This window comes from Ursus maritimus, unplaced genomic scaffold (genome assembly GCF_017311325.1).
Source record: "Ursus maritimus isolate PB19 unplaced genomic scaffold, ASM1731132v1 scaffold_17, whole genome shotgun sequence".
Taxonomy (NCBI): Eukaryota; Metazoa; Chordata; class Mammalia; order Carnivora; family Ursidae; genus Ursus; species Ursus maritimus.
The window spans coordinates 24,828,166-24,846,239 of NW_024424119.1; positions in this window are offsets into that span (position 1 = coordinate 24,828,166).

Here is an 18,074-nt window from a genome sequence, read left to right on the forward strand (position 1 = left end):
TTCATTATCTTTTATTTGGTAAAATATGGATGGCAACATTTTGCAATGTCTGACGAGTTTCTTGTGAAAAAAAGTTGACTGAACATTCTTATCTATCTGTGACCTTCTCCACCACTCTGAATTATACAAATACTATTCCCTACATGTTATTTTCCTCTTTGGTGTGTAGTACTTATCTTCAACATAAATTGCAAAGTGTCAAGTTATTAAAATGTCATGGAAAAGGAAATAATTATTTATGTGAATAGTCTTTCTTATCCATCCAGTCCTTTGTTTTGAAATCTCCTAGTCTTCTGCCTGAGTCATAGCCTTGGCTTCAGAGATTATGAAATGAACCTCACTGAACTTGCACCCTTTTTCGCTCTTCTCTACCCTTATCAAGACATTCTTCAGCTACGTGGCCTTGCCTAGAGATGCAATAGCTATATACAGATCCCTTGAGTTCCCTAACATTAGTTGCCGTAGTCAGAAAGAAAGTAGAAGCCACAGACTGAATTTGAAGAGAATTGGACTTTGTTAGCAAGGCCAATCAGGGAGTGTTTTCAGCTTCTGCTAGTCCAAGGGATAAGCCAGACAGCACAGTATTTTAGTTATTTCTGTTTTTTTAAGAAGATTATACACTAATTGAGGGCATAGATGATGTTTTATCTTTGACCATGTTTTAACTAACACATATTAGGCATAAAAACACTTGCCAAATTAGATTCACTTAATCCAGAAGTTAGAAGATAAAGAGTATAATTCTGGCTCTACTTCTAAGCCACTTTGAGTTAACTTAATTGACCTCTGTTTTCCTCATTCTGAGACAGATATAGTTTTCCCCTGCCTACTTCCCAGAATCTTTATAAGAATCTAAAAAGAGAATATATATAAAGAACTCTTTAAAAGTCCAGAGAACTCTGTAAATGTGAGGTTACATAATAATCTTGATTTATATGCCCTCTATTTTAGAGGAATAATTAGTTCCTTCTGGATTGTGGAGAGAACACAGTATAATGAGCTAGAAGTTGAGATGCTGGTTTTAATCCTGATCTCCTTTAAATTCTTTGGGTCTTAATTTTCTTTTCTCTCAAAGAACAGAGCAAATTGGTATGGTGGTTCCCACACTTGGTTATACATTGAAATCACCTGGTACTGAAAAATGCTGATGTCTGTAACCAACTAGCGTTAAGTTTGATTTAATTGGTTTGGAATGCATGCTGGGCCTTGAGAATTTTTTCTTCTCTTTTGCAGCCAAGGTTTGTTTTGTTTATTGTTTAAATCAGCAAAACCATTATTCAGATACAATCTTACACAAAATTCCAGGTTACCAGTGAAGCTTTTGCAGTCATTTTTTTAGGACTTTAAACTCTGACTGCCAATCCTTTTTTCTCATGCCCCATTTTAGAACTCCTGAGGCTTCAGAGAACACTGTTGGAAAAACACTGGAATAGACCATTTTCAAGATCCCTTCCAGCTCCAAAACAATGTTATATCCCTATGCCTTCTCACAAGATCTCTGTCCTATCTTTTTCTTAACACCAATCTGACCCAGACTGATTGTTTTACGGAGGCTAGCTTTCAATTTACCTCCTGCTGATTACACTAGCTCTTTTGCTGCAAGGTAATGAATAGTCTAAAATTTAATAGGCAAAAGGACCTCCTGGGTTTCTTGTTGCTACCCCTCCCAGAGATTCTGAGTCAGTACGTCCAGAGTGGGGACCAGGTGTCTGTATTTTCCACAAAGACTTTTCATGTTTTTGAAACAATTGGTTCATGGACCATGCTTTTGGAAATGATTGCTCTAAGAGGTTCTCAGTCACATGTAAAGAAATAAGGGATGCTGAAATGTGGGGACATAGTGGAATAGTGGAACTCTCCCGAGTTCAGTGACAGATCTACCAAAGAGGAGCATGTGGGCATTTAAGACTTTAAATTCTACTCCATGGTATTTGACCACAGTTCTCAGTTACTGCCCTGGAAATGCACTTGACAGTCATCTCTTCATCTGTGGCCAAGTTTACAAGAGAGATGACAAGAATTGTAGTCAAGAGCAGTCAGGCCAGCCAGGGATTCAAATCTCTACCACTGTGACTCTGCTGCTCTCTGATTGTAGGACCCTGAGCAACCCACTTTATCTTGGGCCCAGGTTTTTCATCTGTAGGAAAGAATAATACCCTCTTTCTAGGCCCAGGTCTTAGTGAAAATTGAACAAGATGATCTTTGTAAAGTACTTAGTAAAGTGTCCAGCGCACAGTTAATTTTGATAAATAGTATTATGTCAGCGGGGCCTGAACTGATAAGAAGTTTTTGTTTTATCCTTAGGTGGTGTTTCTCTGAAATGAAATACATAAAACGTTTTATTTCAGGTAAGTGCTCAGCTTGTATCTGCTGAGCTTCTCAAGTTCAACATCTTACTTACTACTATACTGTACCATGTTCTACCCACAAGGCCAGGAAATTGGTTGCTGTGCTCTCAGAGCACTCATTAAAGGATTGTACTAAAGCCCACCAAGAAGCTTCTTATAATTTTGGATCTCCTAGAAACTTCTTAGGGGAGGACACAGACTTGACTTCCCTCTGACCTGGCTTTGAGACTATTTTTGCTGCAAAGGTGGGAGGAAAAAAATTACAAAATTGAACTTGAGGTTATCATAAAAAGTCTTTGGTTATAACCGCTGATGATACTGGTTCACATTAACTCACATAGAGAGTAATGTTTGAGTGGTTTTTTTTAAATTTAATTTAATTATTAGATTTAATTTTTTTTAAAGATTTAATTTATTTATTTGACACAGGGAGAGAGACAGCCTAGAGAAAGAACACAAGCAGGGGGAGTAGGAGAGGGAGAAGCAGGGAGCAGGGAGCTGGACTCAGGGCTCCATCCCACAACTCTGGGATCATGACCTGGGCCGAAGGCAGATGCTTAACGACTGAGCCACCTAGGCGCCCTGAGTGTTTTTTTGCAGGGCAGTGAGAGGAATGTTCTACTTAAAGACTTGAGGCAGACAGATAAGTGATTTAATTTGGAAGGTGTTAAACAGAAAGCCAAATCTGCTGTGATAACCATGGTGTAAGTATCTTTAGCAAAAGGTAAAGTGAGTGAATGTTTCTCATCTGTGTACTTTCAAAAGGAAATGGGACTAGTCCAACAGAAACTTTCACTGGGCTCATTGATTTCATTGTAATTATTGATATTATAGTAAGATGAATCACGATTTGAACATTCGACATCCTTTTTCCATGTGAGCTTAAGACAATCAAAAGGATCTTATTGAATTTGTTTCCCTTCGTATAGAGATCTAAATTAATAACTCATTTCTCCAATCCCAGACCATATACTTTGCATCCTTAGTATCACAGTTTGCCTCATTAATATCAGTCAGTTTCTGTTGTGGCTATTTTGGAGAAAGCTTAGACTTGCTACCAGTATCTGGAGCTAAACTCTCCACATAATTCCAACCAAATGACTGTTGACTATTTGAGAGGGTTCCCTCCAACAAAAGGAAAACTTTTTGTCATAGTTCTTTGTGGATATGCTTTTGAAAAATTTTAAAATGAGTAAAAGAGCTATGAGTGTGTGTGTTTGAGGAGGAGAGAAGGTGGTTTTCGGTTTAGCGAAACAAAAGCCATTCTACTTGAACTACATTTGTTGCCATAATTTTAAAAGGTGATGGGGCACCTAGCTGGCTCGATCAGTAAAGCATGAGACTCTTAATCATTGGGTCATGAGTTCAAGCCCCTGTTGGGTGTGGAGCCTTTAAAAAACAAAACAAAACAAAATATACATATATTTTGTTTGTTTTTTGTTTTTTTAGCTGAGATTTGAAGAATGGGTGGATGGATTTTAGCTAAATCAAGGAATGTGAGAGTTACATGAAAGAGAATTATCCTGAAATTGGGAAGGGAGACTTGTTAAAAGTTTCACATGATATCTTTTGTAGCTTGAACCTTTCTTTACCTTAGGTATACTCAATGTATATGTAAAATGTTATATACATTTATCTGAAAATTGACATTATTATCTGCATTGGTAGCTCTCCAAATCCCATGCTTGTGCTTATGAAGGAAGAACCTTTAGTGCTGCCATTACATTTGACTCAGTTCTGAACTGAATGTATGTATGACTCAGTTCATACTTTTCATTCTCCTTGGCCTTGTTCATGATCTCTTCTTGTCTCGTGTTAGCATCAGCATATTTCTGCCTTTACAGACATATTATCTGGTTAAGATCTTGAGATATCCAGGCAGATCTGTACCCATCTTTGTCTTGCTCTCTTTGTTTTTATGGTAGTTCCCTGAACAGATTTTTAGTGCTGAGACTGTTTCCTTTTAATGTCCTTCAATATAGGTTGTTGGCATAGTGCCAAAGCATTGTTCAGTGAAACCCATTCTGAGCTTGGGGCAGAACATTTCGGTTGAGGTAAGGCTTTGATGATCTGTTTCAATCCAAGGAATAACAAGTTTTAGAATATATATAGAAAGTCTTAACTCTTTTGGGGGGATAAATAATAGAGCATTTTGAGAACTTTTTAAATTGCACAGGTTTTTACAGACAATTTAGGGGGTTCACAGAGTTTCTAAAGCTCCTCTATTGAGCCTTGGCTTAGAAAACAAAAACAAACAGGTGCCTGGCTGGCTCATTCAGTAGAGCATATGACTCTTGATCTTGGGATTGTGAATTTGAGTCCCATGCTGGGTGTAGAGATTACTAAAAAAATAAACTTAGGAAAAAAAGAAAACAAAAACAAGCAAACAAACTGATTTCAGGCAGTGGCTAAACAGTATATCCTTCAAGCAATTCTCCATAAATATGATTTCTTAATTTATATTAAACAGCGTTAAGTTCATTGTTATACCTTGAATACAGATAGTCTGTATTCTAGAATTGTGTGCTTTATTTCTCAGATCTTTCTTTAGAAGTGAGATTGGCCCAAACTGGTGGTCTTAGGAGTGAGATTGGATTCAAAAGAAAGAAAGAAAGAAAGAAAGAAAGAAAGAAAGAAAGAAAGAAAGAAAGAAAGAAAGAAAGAAAGAAAGAAAGAGAAAGACAAGAGCTCTAAGAAAAGGGGAACAAATTCAAAAGAAAGAAAGAAAGAAAGAAAGAAAGAAAGAAAGAAAGAAAGAAAGAAAGAAAGAAAGACTGACAAGAGTTCCAAGAAAAGGGGAACAAACCATAATCTGGGCAAAGGTGAATGTTGAGGGACTCAAGGAGTTCCAGGCCCAGACAAAGGTAACACTGGAGACAAAGGTCAGTGAGGAAGCTTGAGTTCAAAGCTCTAGGGAGAAGACAAAACTGGGCCTCACAGAATAAAAGAGGCAACAAGAAACACAAAAATATTGATGGAACAGTTTTAAATTTGTTTTTAAATTTTAAAAAAAGTTGAATTGGTAAAACATGTATAAGTTACCATCCTTTTTTAAAAGATTTTATTTATTTATCTGGGAGAAAGAGAGAGAGAGAGCACAAGTAGGGGGAGTGGCAGGCAGAGGGAGAGGGAGAAGCAGGCTCTCCCTGCTGAGCAGAGAGCGCGGGATCATGACCGAGCCGAAGGCAGATGCTCAACCAATTGAGCCACCCAGGCGCCCCTATAATATTACCATCTTAACCATTGTTAAGTGTACAGTTCAGTGGCATTAAGTCCATTCACACTGTTGGGCAACCATTACCACCATTCATCTTAGAACTCTTTTCATCTTATTAAACTGAAACTCTGTATCCATTAAGCACTAACTCCCCATTCCTCCAACCCCTGGTTCTTGGCATTTACCATTTTTCTTTTTGTCTCTATGAATTTGACTACTATAGGTGCCTCATATAAGTGGAATCATGTAGTATGTCTTTTTTGTGACTGGCTTATTTCACTCAAGATAATGTTCTCAATGTTCATCTGTGTTGTAGCATGTGTCGTAATATCCTTTTTAAGACTGAATATTACAGTGTATGTATATATACAACATTTTGTGTATCCATTCAGTATGTCGTTGGACATTTGGATTGCTTCTGTTCCTTGACTATTATGAATAGTACTGCCACGAACATGAGTTTACAAATACCTCTTCAAGTCCCTGCTTTCGATTCTTTTGGGTGTGTGCCTAGAAGTGAAATTGCTGGATTGTATGGTAATTCTATTTTTAATTTTTTGAGGACTCACCATACTGTTTTTCATAACAGCCGCACCATTTTACATTCCCATCAATAGTGCACAAGAGTTCTAATTTCTCCACATCTTTGACAATACTTATTATTTTTTTAATAGCAGTCATCTTAATGGAGGCAGTGGAGCAGCTTTGGGATAAAAAACTTGGAAAGACACCCTGAGACTGTAGTACATTTTAAGAACTTTTTAAGACACCAGTGTATGCGGAGGGAGGTGTTAAGAGAACAGAGCAAGGGAACCTGGGTGGCTCAGTCAGTTGAGCGTCTTACTCTTAGTTTTGGCTCAAGTCATGATCCTCAGGGTTGTGGGTTCGAGCAGTCAGAGTCTGCTTGAGATTTTTTCCCTCTTCCTCCCTCCTTTGCCCCCCCAACACACACATGCGTATGCATGCTCTCTCTAAATAAATATAATCTTTTTAAAAATTTTTAAAAAATAAAAAATAAATAAAAAACCTATTGAGCTGTGCCTGGGTGGCTCAGTCAGTTGAACGACTAACTCTTGATTTCCACTCAGGTCGTGGTCTCAAAGTTGGGGGTTTGAGCCCTGCTCTCTGCAGGGAGTTTGCTTGAGATTTTCTCCCTCTGCCCTTCCCCCTGCTTGCTTGCACTCGCTTGTTCTTTGTCTCTCTCTCTCTCTCTCTCTCTCTCTCTGGAATAAATAAATCTTTAAAAAAAACTATTGATTTTTACATAGATTATATTAAGAGACTGGCGGTCTCTTAATTTTCATGAGGAGGTTATCAACTTCACGCCCAGCTTAGATGGTTATTAGTATCTGAATCTGCTCTGTGTCGGGCTGGATCTCATGACCCTGAGATCATGACCTGAGCCGAAATCAAGAGTAAGATGCTTAACTGAGTGAGCCAACCAGGCACCCCTTAACAATTTGCTTAATAGCAATTACCAATTAGAGAATATAACGCAAGAAAGAGTTCATATTAGCAACAAAACCTTAAAATGTCTAAGACTAAGCATAAAAAGAAATGCACAGAACCTATATGAAGAAAACTTTATGACTATTGACGGACAAAAAGATGGCCTGAATAAATGGCAAAACAGGGCAGGTTCCTCAATGATATACAGTGGCTCCCATTTTCACTCAGAGTAAAAGCCAAGGTCCTTACCAAACAACAACAACAAAAAACCCAGGACTCTTAAATACAGAGAACAAACTGTTGGCTGCCAGAGGCGGGTGGGAGGGTGAGGGGCAAAACAGATAAAGGGGATCAAGAGTACACTTATTGTAATGAACACTGAGTGATGCATAGAATTGTTGAATCATAATATTGTACACCTGAAACTAATATAACACTGTATGTTAATTATACTTAAGTTAAAAAAAAAATGTTGAGGTCCTCACAATGGCCTTTTAGATCTTGCATATTCTGTCCCTACCTTGCCTGATCTCTCCTACCACTCTGCCCCTCACCTTGCTGCTGCAGCTATTCTGGCTTTCCTGCTTTTCCTTAAACAGTCTCTGTTCTCATTATTTCTTCTGATTGCAACACTCTTCCTCCAGGTAGGCCTTTGACTAACTCCCTTGTCCACTTCGATTTTTTCTCAGTCTCATCTTTTCTGTAAGGCCTACATGAATTTTCAGCTCCACACCACTGCCCCATCCTCCAGAGAGTGGAGAGGGGCTGGAAATGGAGTTAATAATTGATCATGCCTACGTGAGGAAGCCTCCATAAAATTCCATGTGGGGTTCGGAGAGCTTCCACAAGGAGTTGGGTTTGCACCCCAACTCCACAACAGCAATGCTCCTGCACTCGCACCCTCTCAGACCTCACCCTATGTATCTCTTCATCTGGCTATTCATCTGTATCCTCTATCATAGCCTTTAATAAACTGAGAAATGTTTCCCTGAGTGAGTTGCTCTAGAAAATTAATTGAGCCTGAGAAGGGGGTCATTGGAACCTCTGATCCACAGCTGATTGGTCAGAAACACAAGTGATAATTTGAGCTTACGATTAATGTCTGAAATTGGGGAGTGGGGGAGTCTTGTAATACTGTACCTTTACCTTGAGATCTGATGCTACCTTTGGGTAGATAGTGTCAGAATTGACTTAAATTATGGGATACCTGGCTGGTGTTGTCAGAGACTTGCTTATTGTAAGGACACCTCCCACCCCGCCTCATATATTTGTTGACCAAAAGTGTCAGAAGTGAAGTGTTCTGTGTGAGTAGTAAAGAAGACTCAAAGGAGAGACAGTAGGAAAGACTGGGTTTTCCCCACATAGGAAGGAAAAAAGCTGAAGTTTTTCCTTTACACACCTATCTTTGTTTAAAAAGGTTATTTGATTATCAGGGGAAAAAATATTTGGATCTATTCTTCACCAAGACTTTCACTGCTGTTGTAAAACACGTATCAAATATCACTTTCCCCATTAAACCTTTCTTGACTTCTCTGACTAGAATAACTATCTTCCCTCCGAAACATTTTGGCACTTTGTTTTCTGTCCCCTCCTCCAACTTCCCTTAAAGCAATTACCATTTGCATTATATCTATTTATACCATTAGATCTAATTCCTTTCCCTATTCACAGTCTTCATTTTCATATCTCACTGTAACATGTACATGGTAGGGTTTTGGTTTTTTGGGGGGTTTTTTGTCCCCAGCTTTGTTAAGATATAATTGACATATAACATTGTGTAAGTTTAAGATGTACAACGTGATGATTTGATGTATTTTGCAAAATGCACATAGGTACTAAGTGAATATTTAATAGACTAAAGATTAAATTAGAAAATGAAGAAAATAAGTTGTCAAGGATTCACATCATTTTTGCAACTGTGATATCCTATAACTATGATTTTGATATTAAAGTACCCCTTATCGAACTCCTTAAAATGACTATATGACTCCTATTATTGTTTCTATTGTTTTTTTAATTTTATTATTATTTTTTAAAGATTTTATTTATTTATTTGACAGATATAGAGACAGCCAGCGAGAGAGGGAACACAAGCAGGGGGAGTGGGAGAGGAAGAAGCAGGCTCATAGCGGAGGAGCCTGATGTGGGGCTCCATCCCACAACGCCGGGATCACGCCCTGAGCCGAAGGCAGACGCTTAACCGCTGTGCCACCTAGGCGCCCCTGTTTCTATTGTTTTTAATAAACTAAAAAGTGAGCTTTAATATATTTAATTTTTAGGATCTCTTCATTATTTTAGAAAAAGCTAGAAAAATTTGAGGTGTTTTATGACCAGGGTTAGAAGTTGTGGTTTAAATCCTTCTGCTAAGTTGGAGGTATCCATTCAGTTAGATCTTTCCAATAAGCCAGTTGCCAAGTTTAACTTTGGTGATAATGAGTCAGCACACTGGCATTATGTCCTTTGTGACTTAACTCTTTGCAGTCCCCATCCTGCCTTTCCCCAGACAGAAGTGATTACTGTTTCCTCTGTGCTCCAACTGAAGCTACTTCTATTATCCCACTCTTGGGTAATTACTTTTCAGTGTGTCTGTCGTCCTTTCTAAACAGTGAGCTCTTTAAGGATAGGAATTGTGTGTTGGTAATTTACACTTTCCCCACAGTTCCCGAGACTGGGATATTGTGGGTATTCAGAAAATGATAGATGTGTTAATATAAGTAAAGTATATTCTGACAAGGATTCTAGCTAAATGACTATACCAAGGACAATCTCTTCAGATGGCTCAGTGGTAAAATGTCAGTATTTGATTAATTTAACTGAGAAATGTTAACTTTGAATTTTAGGTATTCAGTGTATGGTATGGTTAATTGCCCTTAAGAACCTTTTCTTTATTTGTTGTTGTTGTCATTCTGGGTTTTTGTTTTGTTTTCTTTCAAGTAATCTCTACAGCCTGCATGGGGCTTAACTCACAGCTAGATCAAGATTTGCATGCTGTATCCATTGAGCCAGCCTGGCACCTTTAAGAGCCTTCTCTTTTTAAACCACGTTTTGTTTGGATCCCACCCATTTCCCTCTCTATCTCATTGTCTTTCATCTTTCACCTGGAGTTGTAGGAAGTAAATAGTGACTGAGAGGTCAGTTGTTACTCCACCACCATCTCTAAGAACTTGGAAATAAGGGAAATTAGACTTATGACTGAGAATTAAATTGTAACATTAACCTATATTAAGGCAAAGTTATCAAAAATCACCTTAAAAAGAAAAACTGGACAAATTAAGACTTGACTAAGTATATTTATCTAAAGAATATTCACTGAAGCCCTTTGGTTAGCAGTGGCAACATAGAAACAGGACAGTGAGAGGCATACTTTGGTTGTGCCTAACTGTCCAAGAGAGAGAATGTAGCCAACGAACTCGAGCAGTTCTATTTCCCATCTGTGGCCTGATGCTATTAAACCTTTGAAACATGCAATTTAATTTCTCTACCTCAAATTCCAAGTTCATCAAGCAACTTTCTTTCTTATTATGACTCGTTTCTTATGTGTATCTTTTTACAAGGAGAAAATGTCTGAACTTCATGCCAAAGCCAATATTATCATCATTATGACAGTTAATCTATTTCATTGCAAATAATCATCTACCATTCTGGTTTTACGTCAGCCTCTGACCCCTTTCTTTAATGTTAGCTTCAGTTGTAGGTTCTAGTTCGGTAAGGAGCCAAAACCAAGTTTCTGAGCCTAAAAACTGAAGTCCAGGATCTGGACTTCACATTGTGGAATTTTACCTCATATAATTGTCAAATGTAACCCTTTCACACCCTCCCCATTGTCAATGCCTTAATTTACCTATTTATTATATTTCCCCTGGATTACAATAATAGCATCTCAACTCATTTTCTGGCCATCAGTCAAACTACACTCAACACTGATGTATCTTTAAATCATAAGTTTCATTATGTTAACCTTTACAGTATTGAATGGCATTCTGCAATGTACTCCATTCCATGACCTTTTGTATGTTGTTCCTCAGCCCTGCCTGGAAAATTCTGACTCCCATATTCATTAAACTAACTTATATTTATGCTTTCATACTCAGCACAGGATCTGCTCCAAGAAACTTTACCTGACCCCCACAGTCAGGTTTAGATACTCCTCTTTCGCACTTCCATGACACCCCATCTTTATCTCTATCATACTATCCACTACACTATAGAGCAATTGTTTACTCATATGTCTCCCCTACTGGACAGTGAATTTCTTCATGGCAGTGATGGGGATATTGTCTGATACTTTTCTATATTCCCTAGCTCTTAGTATAATACTTGATTTTGTTAAGTGAATTTAAGAACCTCTCATAACTTTATTCATTTCATTTAAACTTCAACAAGTTTCTGCAGTCTCCTTTCATCTCTTCCAATCTGCACTTTCTTCTTGATCCTTGAACATAATTTATCCCTACCTACTTTTTTCCCCACTTTGATCTTGTCACACTCTTGCTGTTTCTTCAGAGCCATATGACCAACAAACTACCGTGTGTGTGTGTGTGCATTTCTGTCCATTAATGAATGAGATTGTCAGGTATCACTAAGTTTGTGAAATATCATTTTAATATATAATTCCTCCTATAGACTACAATATGATTGAATAAAAATAGTTTAAATAAAATGTAATTGAAAATGTAGGTAACCTCTGGCTCTTAAATGAAAATTACTCATAAATGATGCAAGTAGACAAAAAAAAATCTTTGAGATGAAAATCCTAAGCAGTTGGCTAGGCTCACCCACTACGTATCTTTTCATATAGAATCATACATTTATTGTTAGGCTTATTCATAGATATTTAAAATTTTGTTGCTATTTAAGTGGTACTTTCTCCATTATGTTTTCTGATTATTGTAAGTATTTAGAAAGGCTATTTTGTTATAAATTTATTTAGTGACGGGGCATCTTACCCAAATCTTGTTATTTCTAGCAATTTCTAGAGTCATGGAATAGTCCTAAGATTGGAAGGGAGGGGCAGTGGAAATTTTCTTGTCCAGCCTTCTCATGTACAGATAAGACTCAGAGTAGTCCCAACAGGTTTGATTTAAATCTTAGATCTCATGAATCTCTAGTCATTGAGTTTGACAAAATATAGTAAAGAGGCAAGGGGCCAAGACTGAGACGTCTCAGGTTGGACATCTCAAATCTGCATCTTGATATTCTCATCACCAATTCAAGCTTTACAAATTCAGAAATTCAATGTACAGCTTGTCTTAGGAGTGACCAGGTCTCATGAGATCAATTCACTCCTTTCTTTCTGGAAAGAATAATTTATCAACAAGACAGCTAAGTTGGAAGTTTAACATGGAAAATCTAATAACATCCAGGGCATTGTCTTCTCATGGCCAGCTCTACCCAGGAGAACAAATTAGAGATCCCAGAATCACAGCAAAGAGAACTGGATGTTTTTATGTGGTAGTTAAGATATAGTACTCTGAGAGTCTTTTCTGCTCTAATCATGATATTAGATAAATATTTCTTTCCAAATAACTCTGATAGGCATTATAATGAAAGAAACCTTTCCTTAGGCAATGGCTGAAACAGTGATAAATGTTTCAGTATTTTCTCTTCTAAAAACTGTCATTCCTTCAGTCTTTCCTGACCAACAAGTTAGTTTTAAAGAGTAGAGCTTCTCTTAGATTAGCTCTGTTTTAACTTCATGGCTTCCTTTCTAGAAAGGAACCCTAAGCCCCATGCTGAAATGTATTTAGGCTGAACTTTAATCTTACCAGCTTTATTTATTTATTTATTTATTTATTTATTTATTTATTTATACGTACGTACGTATGTACGTACGTACATACTGGGGGGGGGGTAGTGCAGAGGAAGAGAGAGAGAGAGAATCCAAGCAGGCTCAACATTCTACACTCAGTGTGGAACATGACCCTGACATCATGACCTGAACCAAAATCAAGAGTCAGACACCCAACGGACTGAGCCACCCAGGTGCCTATCATCTCTTAAGCAGATTACTTCAGGAATATTTCCATAGATGGGTTAAACATTTATTAATGTTGCTTCTTGTTAACTGCCTTTCAAGGGCATGGTGGGCATGGTGGGTTTAAAACCTGGTTCCCAAATTTTATATATACTTTTTTTGGGTCCTATAGCTTCCCTATCAAACATAACACAGCTTCTTGAGATCAACTATAAAACGGACCACTAAGCATGACCCATCAATAGTTATTGAAATTCAGGGATTGTCTGGATTCTCTGTTAGGTTGAATTTGCTGAGGCGGCCTATAGGAATTGATAATCATGCCCACCTGCTCAATCTTTTGTCAGAACTGTTACTCTTGCTTTAGACAGCATTTGTCTGGGTGGGCCCAACTGACCAGGCTATCATGTAATTTGGAATTGTTGGACTAGAATCAAAATACGTAGAGCGAATGTCAGTAATGATATTGGAAATCTCTGAAAGATAAATTGGAGAATTGAAATCCCTAAAAGGGTTTGAGGCTGGGTAAGCTTGGAGTGGAATGCATTTAAGCAGCAAAGCTAAGATGTCCTAGATCTATGCCGAGAAACTAGCAAAGTGCTCCTAATTCATTTTATTGGCTGCTGCTCGTGCAGTAAGTAAGTGGATCAGCCAGATTTTAGGGCTCAGGACCCTGAACGCCCAGTGCAGTTACCACAATTACCATATGCTGGAAGGTGAGGATCGTACTATATTAAGTAGCATACTCAAGGACTGGGTGTTTACCTCAGTGCTCACCAGCTGGGAAGAGATAAAGATAGAACCTACGCAGGCTTTTCTTCTGGCTCTTGCTTGCCTCCAGGGCTTTTAGGACTCAGGAGAAATTTAATGAATAAAGGAATTTATAAATAGAGCTGTCTGAAAATGTAGAGACCATCTTGAGAGAGTGATTTCTTCTGTACTGGAAGAATTTAAGTGAGGCAGCCAGGGTTCTAAACACAGGGAATGACTTGGATGGGAGGATGGATTAGGTATCTCCCGGTCCCTTTCTAGTTTTGAAATTCTGTAATTTCCAGGATCAGAGTAACTCTAGAGGCTATCCAAGATCCAGGGTGGCTCCCAGCACAGACATTCCTGGTGGGAGTGGAGGGTAATTCTGAAAGTATTTTTACTTGGGCTTAGTTTAATTTGGTTCACTCTGGTCATTCAGTGACTCTCCTTAGACTCAATAAAACCCCTTATGATATGAGAAAACCGCTTGACAACTCCAGTTGGCACTGTGATCCAGGGATGTTCCCAGTTTCGTCTTAAAGCCAGCATTTCCTGGGAACATAGAGAGCAGCAACGAGCCTAATTAATACTGGAGTGACTTAAACTCCCACAGCATGTTGACCTGGTAGCATTAGGAATATTCTGCCATCTGCTATGAAGTAGAGTAATAGAGCACAGATCACTAGCAGAGACCTGACACATGGGGCACAGAAAATTCCTCACAACTTATGGTTTTGGATTTTGTAAGTCACAAACCCTCCCCACTTCATGGGTGCCACATTTGTATCTAATAAAGTAGGGCAGCTAAGGTAATTAAGCTAAGTGAATGTGTCTTTGGACTGATTTTAACTAAGAGATGTACAGATCTCAGAGCTGATTTTAAACATCACCTGGCAAAGTGTTTGTATTCTTTATAGCACTTGTCTCGATGAAGTTATCACACTAGACATCTTATAACTTGTATTTTTCAGAAAGGCTAATATTCTTGATAATTTTACCTACTGCTTGTCTTCATTCTTTTTTTTTCCAGTTCATCCAATCCCCTACATAGAAGCCAGGCTCTGTGCAAGGGCTTTAGAAGACAGAGAAATTAATTAGACATGCTCACACTAGCCAATCTGATAGAGGAGATGAAATTCAAAAAATAATTATAACAAACATTGCATCAAAAACTGGGGATGTACTGTATGGTGACTAATATAACAATAAAAATTATAAAAAAATAATTATAACATAAGGAAGAACAAATGATTAGGAGAATAATACCAATGAAGGAATATAGCAGTTGGGAGAGGTGGGAGGATTACTTCTGGATCAGAGAAAGGGAGAAACTACACTGGATTCATGGAATTTGAGCTTGCCCTTGTTAAAATAGCCTTTGAAGGATTTTTACTGATATAGATCAAGGGCATTACCCTTGGAAGGGACAGCGTGAATAGTGGCATAGATGCAGGAAAGTCTGGGTCGTATTTAAGGAATTGTACATAGGCCAGTTTGAATAAAGGTAAATAATGGAAAAGAAAGATGAAAGAATAGTTAGGGTTCAAATGGGAGCATCTTGAATGTGTGGCTGATAGCTGGACTTCATTCAGTAATCCATGGGGAGCCACTGTGTGTTGTGACCTGGTCAGCAAGAAGATATGATCAGTGTTCTGCTTTAGGGCAGCAGTGGATAGTTTATAAAAGTCAGAAGCAGATAACAGGATATTGAATGCAGAAGGAAAGTAAAAGGAATCTGAGATGATAGTAGTGGGATTAGAAAGGAAGTAGTAGCTTCAAGAGATCCTCAGATAGAACATATAGGACCTGGCAGTTAATCAGAGGGGGAACTGAAGGAGATTCTTAGATTTCATGAACAAGTCAGAATACTAAGACAGGAACAGATATATCAAAATGAGAGAAGGTGAGAAATATCATTTTGGAACATGATTATCTTGAGATGCTAACTAGCAGCTAAGAGGAAATGTCCAACAGTATGGGTTTGGGACTAAAGATGGTTTTAGGAGCCAGGGGTAGAGATGCAAGAGAGGATTTGATATCGTAATTCAAGGAAAGCACACACAGACAACAGGGAGGGGAACAATGCTTTGGGAAATAGTCCATGTGCAAGGCACTGTAGAAAATGCTTGATATACTTTATATAATCTTTGCAATCAAGGTGAAGCAATTATCTTCATGTGAGAGGTGAAAGACTGAAGTTCAGAGTGAATTATCTCATTACCCCAAGTTCACACATTTAATAAGTGTTGACTTCAGGGTTTAAATTTAGGTCAGCCTAACTGCTACATCACATTGCAAAGTAATCAAAGAAGTAGGGGAAGAAAAATGAGGGAAATGAATTGTCATGAGAACGGGGAAAGAAAAGGCCATATATCTTAATGAACTATATGGTGGCCATGGGATAGAGAAGACTGAAGTAAGGAGGCAAAATGTCTTCAAATGGTTCCTAGTAGCTCCAGCTTTTGTTGGGAATTTGTGCCAACGCCACATAGATGCCAGGCTTAGGTACATCAAGAAAGGCTATGTAGGGACCTTGAACTGTGCTTGGCCTAGCTGGAGGTTGAGTTCAATCTACAATTGGACATTTTAATTTACCTAAACACTTATCCCAGAAGCATCCAGATGATTTTCCAACCTTTTTAGCAGGAGAAACTACTTTTTAAAACTTAAAATATAGAAAAATATCAAATAAAAGTAGAGTTATTCAAATTGAGAGAAAGGAAGTGCCCTCTACTTCCTCCTTGCTCCTCTCTACCCTTAACCATATTTCAGCTCCTGAGAAACCAGCCAGCCTGCTTTACATAACACCATTTGAAAACCCCTGCTGTACTTTTTCTTTTTTTGAGTGAGAAGGGGTAGTAATTATTATTATAGATAAGAAAAGCTAGAAACCTGAAGATAAAAGTCATTTGCTTTAGGTACAAATAATTTAGGAATCCAGCTGAGAATAGAACAGAGGTTTCCAAACTCCCCATCAGTCAGTGTTCTTTCTGGCCCTTGACTCCAATTATAAAACAAATTTTATCTGTTTAAAAAGGAACGTAATATTTGCTTTCTAAGATTCCATTCAACTGACCTTTGTTAACCACCTATATGTGCAAAACAGTTAAGACTAAGTAAACGTTGGCTTATTTTTATAGACTAAAAGAAGAGGAAAATAAACTATCCCAAAACACACTGTACTACTTAATATGGAGCTTACTTTGTGAGACTGCAAAATTACAAGCACCAGAAGGAGATTATTTGGTCAGACCCAATTTAAATCTCTAGGCAGACAAGAAGGGTTTTTGTAGCACACAACTGCTTTATAAAACCTGCCTTATAGACGAAGCAGATAACTCCTGAGGAAGACCCCGAGTTTGAAAATAGAAGCAGTAGCTAAGAAACTATAGTATTTTGCAGATTCCTTTCCACCCATTTTGTATTTGAAGTTTATATTAATCTTTAGCTTTTTTGTTTTAAACCACCTGAAACCAAATCCAAGTTAACTGAAAAGTTATTCGAGGCCTATGAATCACCTTCGGAAGAAGCAGGTTGAGAATCCGGGTACTGAGACTCACTTCACTTTCCCTATCTAGAGGAAACAGAAGAAAAAAAAATCCACAACAAAGGAATGTGGCAAGTTCCCAAAAGCCAAGAAGCTGTTAGAAGTAGAAAACCGAAGGAAATTTAGTCCTCTAAATGGCCTCATAGACAAGTAGATGTTTCAACATCTTCCCGCCCCTCCCAGAATTTTAAAGATCCTTGTTTTGCTAAAGTGTTTTCCTGTCAAAAGTAGTTGTGATTGAAATAAGGAGATGAATCGGGGACTGTAACTGAGAAGAAAGGGAGGATGTGGAGTGCTGGTGGGTTTTGGACTGTGCTTCTTGAAAGCATTTTGGGGTAAACTTGCTTTTTAACTGTGTATGTAAACAGCTTTTGTTAGCTTTGCTGAGATTCATGTGATATGAATTGGGATGGAGGAACCTGATTTCTGGAGTAACTAGGGATTTGTGCATTGGATATAATAGCTAACTCTGGGAAACCTTAATGGAATAGTCTGAAAGCTTTCATGATCTTATATGACGGTCTGGGGGAATACGGCTCTTAGTTTTAGTCAAGGATGATGGGCACATCTGCTTCTGTGTAAGAGTCCTATCCTCAGATTCTGACCTACAGAAGTTTGTTCCTTTGTTGATGAAAAATTCGATTCTCTGAAAGACAGATTTGTTCATTAAGAGCCAATTATGACTTGTATGTATGCAGTCTATGACATTCTAGTACTGAGAGTCATCAGCTATGCTGGTGTCACAAATATGCCACTGCCAGACTTCATTGTGTTTATTACAGTTTATGT